This window comes from Cupressus sempervirens, chromosome 10, assembly GCF_028749045.1.
Source record: "Cupressus sempervirens isolate cs-2001-9-10 chromosome 10, ASM2874904v1, whole genome shotgun sequence".
Lineage (NCBI taxonomy): Eukaryota > Viridiplantae > Streptophyta > Pinopsida > Cupressales > Cupressaceae > Cupressus > Cupressus sempervirens.
The window spans coordinates 449,636,035-449,656,052 of NC_143127.1; the positions used below are offsets into that span (position 1 = coordinate 449,636,035).

Consider the following 20,018-nt stretch of genomic DNA (forward strand, 5'->3'; position numbering starts at 1 on the left):
TGTGGAGTACTTCTAAAAAGTTAAACAAAATTTAAAAAGAGAACAATTGATAACATGGAAAGGGAAGAATGCTGTCATTTCTTTCCATCAACCCTCCCATGTAAATGTTAGGATAAATCACAGACATAAATAAAAACTACATGCAAATATAACCAATAATAGATAATAATAGATCACACAGAAATGAACATAAGGCACCAAGATTTAATGTGGTTCACCCAATCCTTGGGCTATGTCCAACAAACTGCAAGTCCAATAGTATTACAATCCAGTGAGTACAACCTGATTACAATCTATAATCCCTTATAGCTCAAAACCACCGCAAGAAGCAATTTCGCATCACAACATGAAACAATCCCTAACCCTAAGCCCTTTTATACAAGTATTAAACCATTTTAGGGTTATATCATGTCGGCCATAAATTAGCCATAACTTTAGTGAAAAATCTACAAATGGAAAATCTACGAATAGTACCAATTTTTTTTTTCGGGGCGATGCCCTAAACCCTAGTAATTATAAAGTATGTATTGTACTTTCCTGATTAGTCACCATAATCTAAAGTAAATATCTAAATAAACTCAAACAATATATGTATCTACCTAACCCGGTATTTATTTGAGAATTTCCCAATATATATCATTCTTTTATTAAACTTTATTAAGGAATAAGATAACATATGTCTATGCCTATTAACAAGAGTATCGCTAGTTTCTGAGGGACAAGAATTATTTATGAACTTCATTTTTTTTACCCTAGATCAAAAATTATGGCCATAAATGGTTTTGCACCTATTTGCTTTTCTTGAGTAATATGTAGATAAATTACATGGATGTAAAAATATTTGTAGGAATGCCTATTGTTAGGCGAATTGTGTTTACTATGAAAGTGTTCAGCTTTTCACAAAGAAAGCTGAAATGAAAAGATACAAAAATCTTATCTCTAAGGAAAATAAAATGATAGCCATAATGCGGCCTAGATTTTTGCAAAATTAGGACTCCTATTTGAGCACCCACACTATTTTTTTGTCCTAGAAGTTATGTTGTAATTTGCATATTTATGAATTTTTGATATGATTTTTTCATTATCTCTGAGTCATAACTTCATAAGCCTTTAAATTCACATATGTTGTCACTTTTCATAAACTAATTTTGAAGAAGTCACCATCTCTTTAAGCACTATGCAAAGTTGTTTGATATCATACATATCATAAAGAGTTTCCAAACCATTATCCAAGATGCAAAAAAGAATGTTTTCAGAATAGAGGAATATTTAGATTGATGCATATTAGTAGTGAGTAGTAAATGAGCTATTAAAGGATCATTTAATCACAAGGATTTGGTACTTGAAGGATGTGCCAAGTAAAATATACAACAACCAATACAAAAAACATGATTTGGTGAAGCTTCATATACATCTATGGTAGTAAAAGAATGAAAGAGTTTTAACAGAGTTCCACATAATATATGTGATGAAGAAGGATTGAGATATGATAGTTAGTGATATCACTAGAGGCAAAGACTTGGGTGACATGTATCTAGTTCAGCACTATTAGTTTAGTTAGCTTTGGACAACTGTTCATCCATATGCTATTATTTAGCAAGTAATTGTTTTGCTAACTAATTGGTTGGATTAGAGACAAATGTTTGTTAATTAATTGATCACTTTTGGAAACAACTAGAAACTAACTTGGTTAGGTTTGTTAAGTTCTTTTAATCTTGACCATTGGTTTCCCAATAGGACTAGTATAAAAGTAGGTCAAGGGGGCATTTGAAGAACAAGAAAATTTGAGGAAACATTTGCAGTGCTAGCAAATGAGTTTGTAAGTTTGCAGTGTTAGCAAACAATCTTGTAGTGTTAGCAAGGGCACAGTGTTAGCATGGGAATAGCAGTGGGAGGAATTAGGAGGTTGTCAGATTTCTACTAGTTAGAGGCAAAGAATTTTGTATCTCTTGATTTGCTAAAGTTTAATATAATTACTCATCTGTAGAACTGGTTTTCCCTTAGGGGTTTTTCTAGGGACAATTTGTCTGAAAATATTGTGTTCATTGTGTTGCACTTTTCTTTTCGTATTTTATAAGTGAAGCTGTAGTTGTGTTATTTTTCGATACTAGCTAGGAATTTATTTTCAGCAATTTAATAATCTTTTATGGTAAGAGATTAATAATTAGTGACTGCAATAGTTGTTTTTTTTTTACATGGCATTAGAGCATTGGTAAGGGTAGAAGAGTTTTTCCCTAGGAAAGAAATTTTGATCTCTTTAGATTTATTATTGATTTAATCCCTTGAGATGGCTTCAGCTAGTTTGAGAGATCAAGATAGATTGGATGGTTCCTCAAATTTTGTTATCTGGAAGGCCAAAATTTCTTTATTGTTGGAAGAGAATGGTATCAAGAATTATGCTACCAGTGATGTACCTATACCAATGGATGCAAAACAACTTGCAGCATATAAGAAGGATGATACCACGACAAGGAAGATTATCCTTGATGGTGTCAAGGATCATATTGTTCCACATATCGTAGAGCTAAATACAATGAAGAAGATGCGGGATGCCATTTTGAATCTGTACTAGAATGCTACAACCAATATGAAGTTTATTCTTAGAGAAAAATTAAAGAATACCTAGATGAACCAGGGAGAAGATGTCACAAGTTACCTCACTAGGCTCAGACTTGTCAAAAATGAGTTAGAAGCTATTGGAGATAGCCCTAGTGATGATGAGCTAGTGAGAATAGTCCTAAATGAGTTTACTAAAAAATGGAGTGTCTTTGTTCAATTTGTTAGTGGATGAGATACTTTACAGAGTTGTGATCGATTATGAACTGATTTCACTTAGGAGAAGTTTAGACTAAGTCTTGTCAATGGGGCCAACAAGAGTTAGAAAAATGAGGTGGAACAAGAGAACATTGCCCTAGCGAGTAAAGGGAAAGCAAAGAAGGGATCTAACAAAGGATCAAATTCACAAAGTGAGAAGAAGAAGAAGGACCTTTCTAAGGTCAAGTGCTTTGGATGTCATGAGTTTTTCCACTATGTTAGTGATTTCCAAGAGAGGAAGAAGGGTAAGAAGCAAGTGGTAGCTTCAGCAAGTGCAGAAGAATTCTCTAGTAGAATGGATGATGAGTTTGCACTCATAGCTTGTATGGTTAGCTCAACCTCACAATGTGTTTGGTAAATAGATAGTGGGCATTGTTTCATATGATAGGAGTTAGAGAGTACTTTTTTAGTTGCAAGGAGGAGAACACCAACATCTAGATTTCTATGGGGAACTTGTCCAAGCTCAACCTAGTTGGGAAAGGGACTATTCAGTTTTAGAGGGAGAATGGAAAGATAATTCCACTTCATGATGTGTTGTATGTGCCAAGGTTAGGTATGAATTTGATTTATACTTTTGTTCTTTAGGATAGGGGGTATAATGTACTCTTTAGAGGGACACATGTGTTGATTAAGCACAAGGATAGGAAATCACCCATAACTATTGGAGTTAGGAGTGGTCACCTTTATAGATTGTAGTTTGATACTCCTAAAGCACTCATGAGCAGCAGTAATCCTATAGATCTTGGAGAGCTATAGCATAGGAGGATGGGCCATATTCATCATGGAGCACTTAGATTTCTTTGTGAGATGGTGATAGGTGTTCCAGAGGTGAGCATAGAGCATGATAATGTATGCAAAGGATGTGTGTGGGGGAAGTTCACGAAAGCATCTTTTCCAAGGAGTGACACTAGATTTGAGGGTGTTCCTGATCTAGTACATTCAGATGTTTGTGGACCAATGTGGACAAAATCTCTTAGAGGATATGAGTACTATGTTACTTTTATTGATGATTTCTCTAGAAAGACCTAGATATACTTCTTTAAGACTAAGGATGAAGTTTTCAGTCGATTCCAAGAGTTCAAGGCTCTTGTGGAGAATTTGACAGAAAGGAAGATAAAGGTTCTTCAATCAGACAATGGAGGCGAGTATAAAGGAAATGTCTTCCAAGATTTTTGTACCAAAGAAAGAATCAAGAGAGAATAGACTATTCCTTACAATTTACAACACAATGGAGTTGCTGAGAGGAAGAACCATTCTATATTGGAGGTAGCAAGAGCTATGCTACATGACTAGGACATGCCCCATTACTTATGGGAAGAGACATGTAATACAACAGTCTACATCTAGAATAGAGTTCCACACAAGGTTCTAGGGAAGATGAAACTAGAGGAGGCTTTCATAGGGATGAAGCAAGATGTTGGTCACTTTAGGATATTCAAGGGTTTGGCATATTGTCATATTCTTGGAGATACATGTACAAAGTTAGATCAGACTATAGAAAGGGGCTACTTTGTTGGTTATAGTGAGACCTCAAAGGCATATAGGATTTTTATTCCAGGGACTAAAATAATTATTGTCGTACATGATCTCAAGTTCATAGAGGACAAGTCATTTAGGAAATCTAGAGATTTTCCAGTAGATGATCAAAGTGAGCATCCAATAGAAGCTCCAAGACCAAGTCAAGGGTAGCAAAGGTCAAGTATAGTTACTAGTACTAGTGTAGATCTAGGTAGTGAAGAGTCACAAAGTATGGAGCAACAAGAAATGCATCTAGAGGACTTAGAGGTTGACATTTCATCCTCTATAGTTGGCAGTGGGAACCATGAGGTTTTAGATACACAAAGGGATACTCACGAGTTTGTGGGAGCTCTTAGGAAGAGTACTAGACAACAGAGACAACCAACCAAGTTCAATGACTATGTGGCATTAGTTAGTCAATTGGTAGATAGTGAGCCTTCTAGCTATCAAGAAGCTATAGAATGTCAAGTATTGTGAGATGCTATGGTTAAGGAATATTTCTCAATAATGTAGAATGATGTGTGGGAGGTAGTGCCTAGACCAATAGATAGGGTAGTAGTTGAATCATGTTGAATCTATAAGATAAAACACGGTGCAGATGGTAGCATCAAGAAATACAAGGCGAGGTTCATGGCAAAGGGATTCTCTTAGGAGGGAATAGACTATGAGGAGACATTTGCTCCAGTTTCCAGGTATACTTCTCTACAAGCTGTAATCTCACTTACAACATAGATGGGATGGTAGATCCATCAAATGGATGTCAAGAAAGCATTCCTTAATGGTGAGTTGAAGGAGGAGGTATAAATAGAACAACCAGATGGCTTTGTAGTACATAACAAAGAGACCCACTTGTGCAAATTAAAGAAAGCATTTTACAGACTCAAGTAGGCTCCTATAGCATGGTATGAGCACATTGATACATACTTGTAGAAAATGGGCTTTGTGAAGAGTGAAACGGATGCTAACCTGTACTACTTGGTGGTTAGGGGTGAAATTATCATTCTTGATCTTTATGTGGATGAGTTGTTTCTTATAGGTTCACTAGGGCTCATAGTGGACTATAAGAGGAACCTTGCAAAAGAGTTCAAGATGAAGGATTTGAGACTTATGCACTGCTTTCTAGGCATGGAAGTGTGGTAGATAGATGAGGAGATTTTTCTTGGTCAAGGGAAATACTACATGAAAATTTTGAACAAATTCAGGATGGAGGATTGCAAAGCCATGTCTACACCCATGATCACAAATTGGAGGAAGGTAGACACATCCTGGGACAAGGATGTAGATCCCACTTTATATAGATAGTTGATTGGTTTGGTTATGTATTTGGTCAACACTAGGCTAGATATAGCATTTGCAGTTAACTCTCTTAGTTAGTTCATGGTTGAAACACAGATAGTGCATTGGACAACAACCAAGCATGTATTATGTTACTTGTGTGGTACAGTTAAGTATGGGATCAGATATGTTTGAGGTGAAGGTATCGAGTTGATAGACTATACTGACACAAATTGGACAGGAAGTACAATTGACATAAGGAACACTTCAGGGTGTTGTTTCAGCTTGGGATAAGGAGTTGTTTCTTGGTTCAACAGGAAGCAAAAGTTTGTGGGTCTGAGTTTAGCAAAAGTAGAATACATAGTAGCTAGCATGTCGATATGTGAAGCTATATGGCTTCGAAAGTTGTTAGTAGCTTTGTTTGGTAAGAAGGTTGAGACTACTGTAATACATTGTGATATTCAAAGTTGAATCAAGTTGTTTGAGAATCCAGTGTTTCATGATAAGTCTAAACATATAGATATTTGATATCACTTCATCAGAGATTGTGTACAATGGGGAGTTGTTCAGCTATAGTACATACCTACAGAGGAGCAGGTAGCAGACATTCTGACTAAGGCATTGGGGAAGGAAAAATTTATCTTCTCTAGAGATAAGTTAGGTGTCATGCAAAATAGATTCCTCGCTAAGAGGGAGTGTTAGTTTAGTTAGCTTTGGACAACTGTTCATCCATATGCTATTATTTAGCAAGAAATTGTTTTGCTAACTAATTGGTTAGATTAGAGACAAATATTTGTCAATTAATTGACCACTTTTGGAAACAACTAGAAACTGACTCGGTTAGGGTTGTTAAGTTTTTTCAATCTTGACCGTGAATTGAGAATCAATCTCGACTGTTGGTTTTCCAATAGGAGTAGTATAAAAGGAGGTCAGGGGGCATTTGGAGAACAAGAAAGTTTGGAGAAATATCTGTAGTGCTAGCAAATGAGTTTGTTAGTTTGTAGTGTTAGCAAATAGTCTTGCAGTGTTAGAAAGGGCATAGTGTTAACATGAGAATAGTAGTGGGGAATATCAAGAGGAGAAATTAGGAGGTTGTCAGAGTTCTGCTAGTGAGAGGTAAGAAATTTTGTATCTCTTGATTTCCTAAAGTTTAATATAATTCCTCATTTGTAGAACTGGTTTTCCTTTATTGGTTTGTGTAGGGACAATTTGTCTAAAAATATTGTATTCATTGTGTTGCGCTTTCTTTTCCGTATTTTATAAGTGAAGTTACAGTTGTGTTATTTTTTGATATTAGTTAGAAATTTGTTTTCAGCAGTTTAATAATTGCTTGCGATAGGAAATTAATAATTAGTAACTACGATATTTTTTTTTTTTACAACCACTTCATCATATTTACGACAATATAAAGGAATATAAAGGATTGTGACTTTCAAATTTGTCATAATAGAAATATCGCATCATAACTATGAACAAGTCAAAGCATTTATGGAAATCATCATGGGAGTGAGAAGAAATCCAACATAGGCGTCAAAGAAGAATTAATGACAAGGTTCACAAGAAAGAAGTAAAACATAGGAAGTTTAATGAACATGCCTTCTGATGTCTTCACTTGATAATTACTATCTTCAGCATTACCACCACAATACCCAATATATATGTAGCTAAGTAGATAGGGAAGCCAAGTGAATATTATTGATGAAGGTTTGAGTATATCCCTATTGTAGAGATTGTTAGAAATGCCAAAACAGAGTCACTAAGTACCATTAATTGCCTCAATCAAATTGTAGACTGTGGCTGCAATGAAAATGATTTGTCAAGAATGTATAAATGCAAGTATCCATTCAATGGTAGAAGGAAACAATAAATTAGAAGGAAGAAAGAAAAGTTGCAGATCATACTTGGCGAGTGTATTTGAAACAAATAAAACACACAAATAGAAAATGATTGTATAAGAACGACAGATATAATCTGGGCATCTGTAATCGAGTCTCATCAATATTGAAAAAACCCTTATAAAAAGAGCAATGTTTTATTTAACTAACATTTAAAAATAATATATTCATAATTTTGAACCCACCCATAATAAGAAGCCATTAAAATCAATTCAATTATGTATAGATTCAGATGGCGGTGAATACAGTCAGTGTTGTAAACTGTGAAGCATTTAAAGAATCGAGAAAAATTATTCTCATGCCATGAACCGCTTACATAAGCCCAAAAATGTTTGTGTTGAAGAGCTTGGTATAGAACAAGTTGTCTCTCACCCACGATGGTGGAGAACTGGGTAACTATATCCTCTAAAACCGTAGAAGGAATGAATAGAGCCCAGTATGTGGAAGTGAATCACCGTGGCATGATAATTTATATGTTCATTGCAAAGATTAGCTATTACAAGTCCAAGAGTATGAAATGGGAAGAATTTAGTCTATGCAAGTGTGAAGATGTAAGGATCGATACAAAGGCATCGCAGATAGATAAGACCGTAATGGACGACATTTGTTAATAATGATATGTGATTATTACTACATAGGAAGATATCTGAGCATGCATCCAGAATGAGCACTTTTGTGCAATAATTTTGCTGCCAAGCATCACCCAAGAGTAGAAGACAGGAGCCTCCCACGTAAGGGTTTTGAATGACCTATTAGTACCAACTAGTATTTAATAATAAAAGTCTAATGTTCTTGTGTTTTTTGTGGTGGGTTAATGGAGTCACGAATACTAGAAAATAAAGGCAAAACTATTTCCCGCTGGTGCATATGATTCCTTAACAAAATATAAATAGCGTGAAGAAAAATTCCCAAATTACAAATAGATGTTAATGATTTTTTTATGTGAAGAGATTTTGTGTTTAAAACTGTGTAACTTTCTATAGAGTCACAACTGTTTGGAAAATGAGGGGTAAAAATTTATTAAGACAGAAAGGAATACAACAAGGAGAGCTCAACAAGGAGCTCGATACTGAGCAACAAGATCATCAAATTCTTGCACCATCTGAAAGGAAAGTTGTCTCCTATCCATAATATTTCAACCCAGATGATGACTAGAAGCCCATTTGGCTAAACAATAAGAAGCTCTGTTCCATTCACGAGGAATATACGTGAACCTAATGAATTGAAAAGAGGTAGAGAAGAGAATAATCTGATTAACAACAATGGCCAGCTACCAACTAACTTTGTCAAGCTCCTGCGAAGAAAGCAAGTTCACCGCCACCTGGGAATCAGACTCACAGATAATCTTACGTCATCCCTGCAAGCAACACTGTTCCACATGATATAAAATAGCCTGAGCTTTCATGAGATTTCTCGTGAAATCACCCTTATGAACTGAGAAAAAAGAGTCACAACTATTTGGTTTGTGCCTCTCCACTAACATTTCTACAAACATTCCTAGCTCAAGATTATCACCATCCTCTAAAAAATCATTATCTCCTAACCTAGTTGTCATCTTACAAATATATTTTGGTCATCATGAAGATTGAGTACAAGAAACCATAAAAAATAATATTATGCAAGAATGCAACTTTAAAAAAGCAATTGAATTCTACAAGTGGTCAAAGAGTGATGAACTGATGTTAAATTCTAGCTAATTCTACTAAGAATTTTACAACTGATCTATATTAGTAAATGATGAATGTGATGGACCCCTATTTTTTTGACAAAATTTAGAACATCCATTTGAGGAGTAAGATTTATTTTTGGGGGCATTCAAGAGATTGTTGAACTTTGTCACTAATGACAAAAATAAAATGCCAAAGCATGTTAAGGAATTTGTCAAAGAGCATATGATTATGTATTTAATGGATCACATTAGAACTAAGTAGCTTGATTGTGTCATCTTAGTCAGTTGAACCTTAAGATTCAAAGACAAATATAAGCTACATACAAATAGGAATACCACAAATTCATATATCATTTTCTAATCATTAGGACTACTATACATTTCATGTAAAACATTAAATATTCTTCACATTGAGAATTTTTTTAATGGAATTACATGCATATATCAAATGGAAGAATATAAAGACCTGATAAGAAAAGAATGAACAAAAAATATAAGGCATTTTCATTAGGACTGGTAGTATGTGAAGTAGATGGATACTGGTAAAAATGTTCAAGCTATCACACTGATATCTAATAGATATATGAGAATGGAGAAGTTTGTGAAGAATGAATGGTGTTCTCATATTTTTGAGTCATCTTTGCACACATTATCCTTCTTGTCTAAAAATAAACTAGAAGAGTGCAATTAATGATATTGAAATAAGAAAGTTCTGACATCTAGAAAGATTTTCTTATCCAAATCTTCATCTGAGTTTTCACTATATAGTTTACAACACCTCTGAAAATGTGTTCATTATTAAAGAAATGATTGTGCAATAAATGTGTTTGTAATATATAAATTTTTGATTCATATGAACTCAACAATATGAGACTATATCCTATAGAATGGAAGAGTATAAAGACTAGGTGTCATTAAGGGAGGCAGAATGGATTTGACTTTCCCATATCACCACCATTTGGAGAAGTGAAAACACATCAAATACATGTGATGTTGGAGATGAAGAACATTTGAAAGTGGAAGATGAATAATATGCAAAGAAAATGGATAAGTAGCACTGTGATATATCATCACAATCAAACTATTAGAGGTGGTAGTAGACGTATTAAATATTCTTTAATTTGGAGGTAGCAGATGCATCATCAGAATACAAATATATATTGTCTACCTTCTGGTGAGCATGGAAACCAACATAGAGCACATCATATATTGGAGGATGAAACATATTTGAGATTTGATGATGATATTTGTCTGAGCATGGACTCTTGTTCATGAATTGTGAAATCTTGTGTTAAAGAGAAAATAATGATGTATATTGTGATCACCATACACTTGAGCATGAAGCCTAAACTTTCTTGTACTAATTACCATTTGGTAATTTTTATCTTCAGAAAATCAACAACCTTATTTAGTTAGCAATCTCCCTTCTTAGTTTTCTCTACTTCATATTGACCCTGAGAATTCTTAACAACAACATATCACCATCTAATATAATAAAAAGAACCATAGAATAGAGGACATTGCAACCTATTTTACATTTAATTTATAACAAAATATATCATGAACTATAAAGAAGAGTTACCTATGGCATTATTGATAGGGAGAGTCACCAAGCCTTAGCACAAGAGGCATCATTGGCTATTCCTGATAAATTATTAATTAATTCAAAATTTTATCAACATGGGTTTTCTTCCGAAGAAAAACCAAAATGTGTTGCAGAATTATTGGCACAACTTTATCAAATGCCAAGACTCTAGATGAAATGGATATTTTCAAAAAGAAAGACTTTCCAACATCCAATAGAAATTTGGAGATGAATGCAAAAGTTCTTTCTACAGAGAAATATTTTTTCATCACATTATTATAAAGCTATAGAAAATGGTATTAATGTTGACAGTTATGAGCAAAATGTTATAGAATCAAAGTTTCCAAAGGAGGCTTAAAATGCAACATCATCTTTGATACTAGGTAGGTTTTGTGATAGAGCTATAGATAGCTCCTTGGATGACTTATTTGAGGAAACTCTAGATAGTCATCAAGAATAAAAAATTGTAGAAACATTTAGCTCATATGCTACATCTGCTTCCCAGATGAATTTGAGTAGTTTAAATTTATCTAAATATGGGAAAAAATGATCTAGTAGAAAAAATGAGAGAAAGGATGGCTTAGAAGAAAATAGATGGCAAAGGTAAAATGAAAAATGAAAATGCTTTTTTTTTTTTATGATGGATGTTGTTAAAGAGGATGACAATGGAATAGGTGGACTTGGCTTTGCGAAAAAATGAGAGCACACATACATTTTCCCTATACAGGCTATAGAAGTATGAAAATTGATTAGCTTGTTGAAACTAGAATAATTAGAGGATATATTTGTGTCAACATGCCAGAAACATTCTGCAATGTTTTAGGGTGTCTAGATCATAAAATAATTTTTTTAGTCAGCATGGGTTAACACCTTTAATGGATATGCTTGAGGTGGCTAACACCCTTTTTTATAACTTTTGTGGTACAAATTCTTAATCAGATCATGAAAGACAATGCAACTTTCCAAGAGAATACCTATCTTATTGGGCTTATTCTTGCTATCATGAAGTTTTCTCAACTTGACAACTCAAGAGAAATCCATATGAAGATATTATATTTTGTACAATAGTTGTGCCAAACAAGTCCACTAACCTTACAAATGTTCGTTGCATGCGAGATGTTGTTTGTGTTAGTTGGGTTTCAAGAAATAGATTATACAAAGTACATGGAAATGGTACATTTGGAAATTGATGGCATGTGGAAAATATTCAAGATTTAGAGTTCTACTCCTAGGAATGATTTCTATCAAACATTTTCTAAGTATGGAATAGTAATTAGGCTTGTTAATACCCTTCCCAACTTGAATGGAGCAACACCACTTGAATCTATTGTAGTGCCTGCCCCTAGTTCACATTTTTGTTATCATTGTCGAAATCTTTTAGAGCTGGTTTTATGTTGATGGTTAGCAGCATTGTTTTGAGACTTTTAGATATTGTGTTATGGATTTAGTTGATATGTGATAAGAACACTTAGACTTTACATTTCATGTATATATTATGATTTCAATTATTGATGATGATTGGTTAGATGGTTTATTATATGTGTTTTCTTATGGATACTTACCCCATACTTGCATGTGTATGGTGTGTGTGTTTGTTTTCTTTATGTATGGCATGTCTGATGTGGTTAAGGAAGGGAGTTGTAGTCACCTGCTAGTCGGGATCTACATGAGGCATCACTTCCTGCCATTGCCTATTTAGTTTAGCATATATTGTGCTTGTACATGCATAGTTTTTATGCAGGTTGCAGGTACCGGGTATTGACTTCCCTAAATTGTCAGGATGAGCGTACCCTATCACATTATCTCAATGGTAAGAGAGGAGAGATAAATTCTCAAGTCCAAATCCCAATCCTTTAAGTCATTTGTCCTAATTGGAAATTAGGATAAGTATCTGAGTTGAGTACCCTCTGAATATGTCGGATGACATAATTTGTGGCATTAACCCTTTTGGTTTGATTTTATATGTGTTTTTCTATGATGGGTTTTCGTATTTTATTTTATGAGTCTTTGATGTATTTTCTATTAATAAGCCTAATTAAAAGATTTAATTAATAGTTTAATTAAATGGAAAATTAATATGACATTTTAATATTTATTTTATTTAATTAATTAGAAAATTAATTTAATTAAATAATTAAATTTGTAAATAAAAATTATAATTTTAAAGTTGGAATGTGATAATATTTATTTAAATTGATAAATATTTTAGCAATTAAATTACAAAAATGAAATTAAAAAATTGGAAAATATATTAATATTATTAAAGATTCTAAATTGCATGATGTGTGCATGTGATTTAAAATAAAAATATATTAAGGTTAAACAAGTGGAGATATTAAAGTTAGTGCATGAGATTTAAAATTTAATAAATAAATAAATGAATGAATAAAGTAAATATTACATTAATTAATGTGCATTATTTTAATGTTTTCTCACATAAGAGTTTGCAAATTTTCGAGAGTTGTCATGTAGACAACACAAGAGTTTGCACTCTAAGAATGCACAAGTTGCCTACACTTAGGAGTTAGCATATTATTTGAGCACATGGTGTCTACAACCTTATGACTCATCTAGAAGGTTGGAGAAGACTCATTCTTAGTTGTCATGCTTATCTTCTAGTTCTTTCTAGGTACATTCTAGATGTATCTTAGAGGCCTTTAAATAGAGGCTTTCCTAGTGTGTTTGGACAAGCTTCAAGGCTTACATGCATTTGAGAAGCTCATATGCTTCTACATGCTCATATGTTTCTACATGCTCCTATGCTTCTTTAAGCACTTCTAGTCACTTGGAGGTTTTCAGTTGGCTTGGATCTTGGAGGAATTGCGAATGTTGGAGAAGGAAGAAATTTTCTATGGACTTCTAAGGGATGGAAAATTAGCATTAGTGTCCAGGTGCACTCATGATTTTCACATATTCTATTTGCACTCTTTCTCTTCCTATCTTCATCGTGTCTATTATGTGTGTTTGAATATACCCCATGAACGAATCTTGAATTTTGAGATTAGAATCTAGATATATATGTTAATTTTTATTTGAATGCGAAGAAAACAATAGAAAACCCTAGCTTCAATTTAAGAAAGAAATTAGATCTAAATCAGGTTTGGGTTTGAATTAGAATCGAATTTAAAAATAAATTTGAAAATGGTTTCAAATTTATAGTCAAACCTATTATAAGAATTATTGGATAAATTTAGAGAACAAATATTTTATAGGAAAATTATTAAATTTTGGAAGCCTTTTAAAAATTGTGTATATGTTCTTTATGGGAACATACATGTTTATATATTTTCAGATCTCCATACATATACACACACACATACACACACACACACACATATATATATACATACATATGTATATATATATATATTTAATTGAAAAGTCATATGTTATAACGCAGTGAAGAGATTGTTTATTAAAAATCCAAATTGTGCATGAGAAAGCGTTTAATGAAAAACATTAAAAAATAATAATAATTTAAAATGTTTTGGGGAGGGGCGGGAGTCACATCCCACCCCCACCCCGGCGATCACTGTCCATGACAGTGGATGTGCCGGCAGTCCTTTGTGACTGCTTGGCGGCCACTGTCGTGGCAGTGCCGCGACAGGCCTCCCATATGGGATGGCACTGCAGTCGCGGCAGTCTGCGATTTATTTTTATCGCAGAGTATAATGTGTTATGTTTTGTGAATTGATTTTTTATAAAATAAAATTATTATTATTTATTATGTGTGTATATAATATTAATAAAATTTTATTTAAGTAATTAATCAAGTCAATTAAATTTCAAATAAGTGATATAGTTAGAATTTTATTAGAATGAGTTTAAATATTTAAGCCATCAATTATTTTGGGGCTTTTGAAATTGTAAATGGATTGATTGGAAAAGAAAAATGATTTAAAAGTATTAATAATAGCTTGTCAATTATTATTAAAAGTGGAGAGATATTAATAATTAACTTAATTAAACTTAGTTTAATTAAGGTTAATCATTGGAATAAATTATAAATCAAAGTTTTGAGTTATGCAATCATTGTTTTGATAATATTGGGTTCATTAGAACTGCTAATTGATTATTGGAATTTGATAGGGGTCTTTTTCAAATAATGTTTATATCAATAAAATATTATTAAAACAATTAAAAAATGGAGTCTAATGGTTGACTTTTAATATTAATTTTATTTAATTAATATTAAATAATTAAGAGATGGTAATTTATATTATGTCAAGACACTTAATGATGATTATTATAAAGATTTATTTTAAGAGACTTTAATGATAATGGATTAAGATTTAATTGACAAGGAGACATTGTTATAACATTGCTACGATTTGAATTATTATGTTATTGTTAATATGTTATGTATTATTAAATAAACTATTGACATGCCTTAATGGTGTTAAGAGTTAGTTAAATATTAACTAATGAAGTTTTTGTAAGGTTTTCTCTAAGATTGATTATCTATAGTTTTGATGAGTTTGTTATTTATTAATGTTTGTTGGATCTAGCTAATTATTAATAAATAATAGTATAATGGCCTAAATGATTATCAATAATATGGATTTGTTAAGAAATATTAGTATTCATTAAAAAGAGTGATGAAGGTGGTCATTATAGATTTATTAATAAGATTCCCAATATAGCTTGTTATTAAATATTAACAAGTTATTATTATTGAATTATGAATATGAATATTTGTGTACGGGATTACGGTTGACTTTTAACGTACAAATTATAGTTATTTATTAATCAACTGATGTTTATTGGGTTGTTGGTATGGTTATGTAATTATTAATTAAATTAATTAATTAGATTTAATTAAATTTAATTAATAATTACGATATGTAATAAAGTTTTAATTGATATGCTAATATAGATTCCTCTAACGAAGTTGTGAAGTATTTGCATCTAAGTTGATAAGTCTTATTTTAATAACTTGAAAAATGACCTTAGATATTTTAATGGTGAGACTTAGTAATATTTAATTGAGAACTATTAGAATGTTAAAAAGTCATGGATTGTCTACCTATGTTAATTGATCATAATCTTCTTATTCAAAGATTGGTAACTGGCTCTCTTATAATATAACGAATAATGATCCTTTGATTATGTTGAGAAGTTGAAGTAACATTAAGGAAGAGTTATTCAATTAGTAACATTGATTTTAGCAAGATGAAGTGAATAATTTAAGGGTCAAAGAAGGTTTAATGAGTAAATATTTATCCTTAAGTTATTCTTAGAATATTATTTTAAATAATGGAAAGAATAATGCTATTGGGGAAACAAATGGGTTGACCTGTAGGTCAAATGATTAAACTTAGACACTTAAAGTATACTTGCAAACAGAAACAGAAAACCTCTACACTTAATTCAACTATGTGATTTTAGTAAACCAAAACATGTGTTTGAATTGTGTTTTCTTTATGCTTCTTTTTTTGAGTTTTTGGGTTGACTAGTGTTGACCAACCTTAGGTTGTTACCAAAGGCTTGGGAGTTATGCGATTGTGATGGCATGTTGGGGTGAATGCACAAAGTTGGGTCGCAATTTTGCGAAAGTCAAATTCGCGAAATGAGACCTCTTAGAAATGAGTACCCGATTTTTTAAAATGGGCACCCATTTTCGGCTCGGGTGCCCGACCCTAAATTTAAAAAATGGGCACCCGTTATTTTTAAAAATCGGGTACCTATTTTTTATTTTCAAAAAATGGGTACCCGTTTCTCAAAAAATTAAAAATGTGAATTTTTAAGAAATGGGCACCCATTTTTTAAAAGTAAAAAATGGGTACCCATTTCTTAAAAATTTATTTTTTTAAGTTTTTGGTGGATTTCACATGTCGCTTTTAGCTTTTCAAAATGGGTACCCATTTTTTGAAATTCAAATAACAGGTGCCCGTTTCTTACAACATGAGGCAGGATTTTTTTTCCTGCCTCAGAATTTGGTTTGGGATAGGCTTGGTGAGACCAAGCCTATGCCTTGGCCTCTCAAGATTTGGCTAAGGCATTGAACTGACAAATTCATGCCTTGCCATAATTTTTAGAGGGTCTTCCCGATCAATTTTTTTTACGAAACAAAAATTCATTAGAGCTCTCATTGTCCTAATTTTAGAAATATAAATTTTATAGAGTTATGATTTTATTTACTATTTTATTATTATTTTTTAATCAAAGATGGTACCTAAATGTAAAATAGCAATGTTCACTAAGACTTTAATAACTTTTTTATTTTATATTTTTTCTTAAATTAATTTATATTTCATCAATCTACATTCAATTCTTTTGAAGTTAAAAAAAAAAAAAAAAAAATTGAAAAAAGTGAAATTTTGATCAAATTATGGTGTCCATACACAAGAGGTTTTAAAATTTTTCTTTATAGCCAATTAAAAATTAATTAAAAAAAAAATAATTAAAAAATTCAAGAAAAATATTCTCATCAATCTTTAGTGTGTCAAGTAACTCCATTTGAAAGGATTCGCAATAATTCATTCATTTGTGTCAAATTATGGTGTCCGTACACAAGCGTGGTATGGTCCTAAAACAAGCATTTTGAAAAAGTGGTTTTTAAAGATCCATACCAAAAAAATAATCTATCATATGGGTATACAAATAAATTACATATTCAAAAAGAAGATTCCAAGCACTACAATTTTTCTTTCTAAAGTTTTTTATATTTAATCTCTAAATGGCTCAAATTTTGGCATCAATTGACAAAATATTTCAAAAACAGGAAAAACACTTCCACTTTTTGGCCAAAAGTGAGACCCAACTTCTTGCACTCACCCATTGATGTTATTTGGTCTCGATCTTTATAAACCCAATCATGGTTATGTGATGGAATGCTCTACGAGATGTTTGTATTTATTGCTCATCAGTCTTCTTGAGTGAAGCTGAGTTATATGTATCTAAGACACTTGACTTAACTATTTTTGAGTCATCGATCAGTTATCCTTGGATTACTTTCTAGTCGCCATTAGGGGACTGAAATGTTGATTTATTTTTTGATGATGTCATGTTGTGACATGTTTGACTCAACCATTTTGGAGTCTTCGATTAGTATGATTTTGAGATATATTTTAGTTATTGAGAACCAATGGATACTTTTGATTATCAGTGATACCTTTAGTTGCCAATAAAGAACTATTGTGGTCATGATTTTCTATGGACGCTTTTTAGATGCTCATGGAGATTTGATGCTTTTATTATGGATATTTGATGATTCTTATTGTGGATTATCTTTTGGTATTACTTTTCAGTCGCTTGTATAGGACTAGGGTGATTTATGATTCCATGAGCTTAGGGTAGATTATCTACTTGTAGTGTTGAGAAGTGGCTTGCAATGGAGGCCAGGGCCCTAAGTGGCTGCCAGGGTAACTCATTGTAAGTTGTTTTAATAAGTGATAACATTTACACTAAATGAGGATTAAATGAATCTAAAAAGATAATTTTTTTGTTCTCGCCCATGCCTCGAGTGCTAGTACAGATTAGGATGGGAGTAGAGAGAACGCTTGGTTGCGACCTTGCATTCCATAGTATGCCTTGTCGGTATGAGAGGATACTAATGGCCGCATGAGGATTAGTAGGGACTCGTGGAGTTGTAAGCTAACTGCCAGGGTAACTTCTACATGATATATGCAATGACATTTGCCCGCTTACAGAGTAGGTTTCCTACATGTCATTGTGTGCCTCTGGAAATTAGATGTCGATTTTGTGATTGGAACCTTAAGTTAGTATACTTTTAGGATTCCTGGACTTAGAGAGTATTTTCATCCTAGGTGATTTTGATAGCTTGTTTGGGACTTGAGATTATCTCCTCAGCACAATGGGAGTGGACCACTTAGGTTCCACGTGGTCGGGTGGTAGTGTTTTTTCACTCTTATCATTTGAGATCCATTCGAGACACTATGATTGGAGCATTCTTGGTTGGTATTTATCTTCATTCTATTCTTGGATCATTATGATAGATAATATACCTTATGATGGATGTATTTACTGGTATGTTTCTTAGATTGATGATTTACATATGTTAGATGATGTTACCTTATGCTTTGCTTTACATGATTAGATTTCATATGTACATGTTGTAGCATGTTAGATTACTTTATGCATGTGATGTAGTATGATTTAGGTGTGACATTCCTACTATGTTAATACCGATGATCTCTTCAGTGATTTGAAATGTTATGCACGAAGGGATGGCTAGTGCCCACGATGGTCTAATGATGCTATTTATGGTTGGGAGGAACCATGAACTTAGTTATTTATGTTTGTGATATATGGTTGTCCTTTATGATGGATGTTTTATGATGATGTATCATGTATGACATGTGATTTCATTTACTTTAATTGCATTAATATTGGATAATGATGTACTTTATTTACATGGATGTTTATTCTTTCAAGCCTTTCATACCCTGTGGCATGTATAGAGGATGATTGAGTAATCGGAAATGTAATTAAGAACATTGGACTTTTTCATTATTATTTCATGTGGATGTAGTGTTAGATGGATCATTAGTATTAGTTAATTTAGATGTGAATTCAATGTTAAGGGATCCTTAAAGAATATAACCCGTTATGTATGTCATGTTTAATTTTATTTGAATTATTGCTATTGCTTCTGCTATCATGTGGATGGTTTATCTTTCATGTTAAAAAAAAATTGTTTGGCAAACTTAGTGAAACTTTAGATTAATTCTTTGGATCCCTTGGCGGGGCATTACATCTATGGATGGTGTTGGTGCAACTTCTTCTCAAATAGATGGTGTTACACAATAGTCATGGTTGGGTCCACTTACCCCTTTCTATCATGTTTTGGGATATCATGATCTAGCTAAGCCAACATCTAGTCAGCTAAATCTTGTAAAGGTTAAGCTTGGCCCTCTTGACCCTCTTGACCCCTGCAATATGCCACCACTAAATCTAGAGCCTTCATAAATTTCAATATCACGGTCTCAAAGGTCATATTTAAGTCATCTTGATTTAAGTAATATCCTAGGTCAAATAGAGCAGTCACATTCAATTTACAAGTATTAGAACCTTTAGTAGTTTCTAATTCATTAGAGCCTGCAAAAATTGTTTTATCTTTGATAGGAAAAGAACCATTCTTGGGTTTGTATAAATATTGTGACCAATTTTAATTGGGACATTAAGAGCTTTCCTACTTCGATGTTGATATTGTGAGGAAACATTGGGGAATGCCATCAGAAAAAATATTTAGCATAGATTAGAAAAACCTTCTCATAATAGCCTAATGATAAAAATCTGG

At 32.7% G+C, this 20,018-nt stretch overlaps 1 pseudogene; it reads left to right on the forward strand.

The window, feature by feature from the left end:
- The first annotated feature begins 2,422 nt into the window (after window positions 1-2,422).
- LOC149534634 (MAP3K epsilon protein kinase 1-like) lies at window positions 2,423-19,980 on the forward strand (annotated as a pseudogene).
- The last annotated feature ends 38 nt before the right edge of the window (window positions 19,981-20,018 follow it).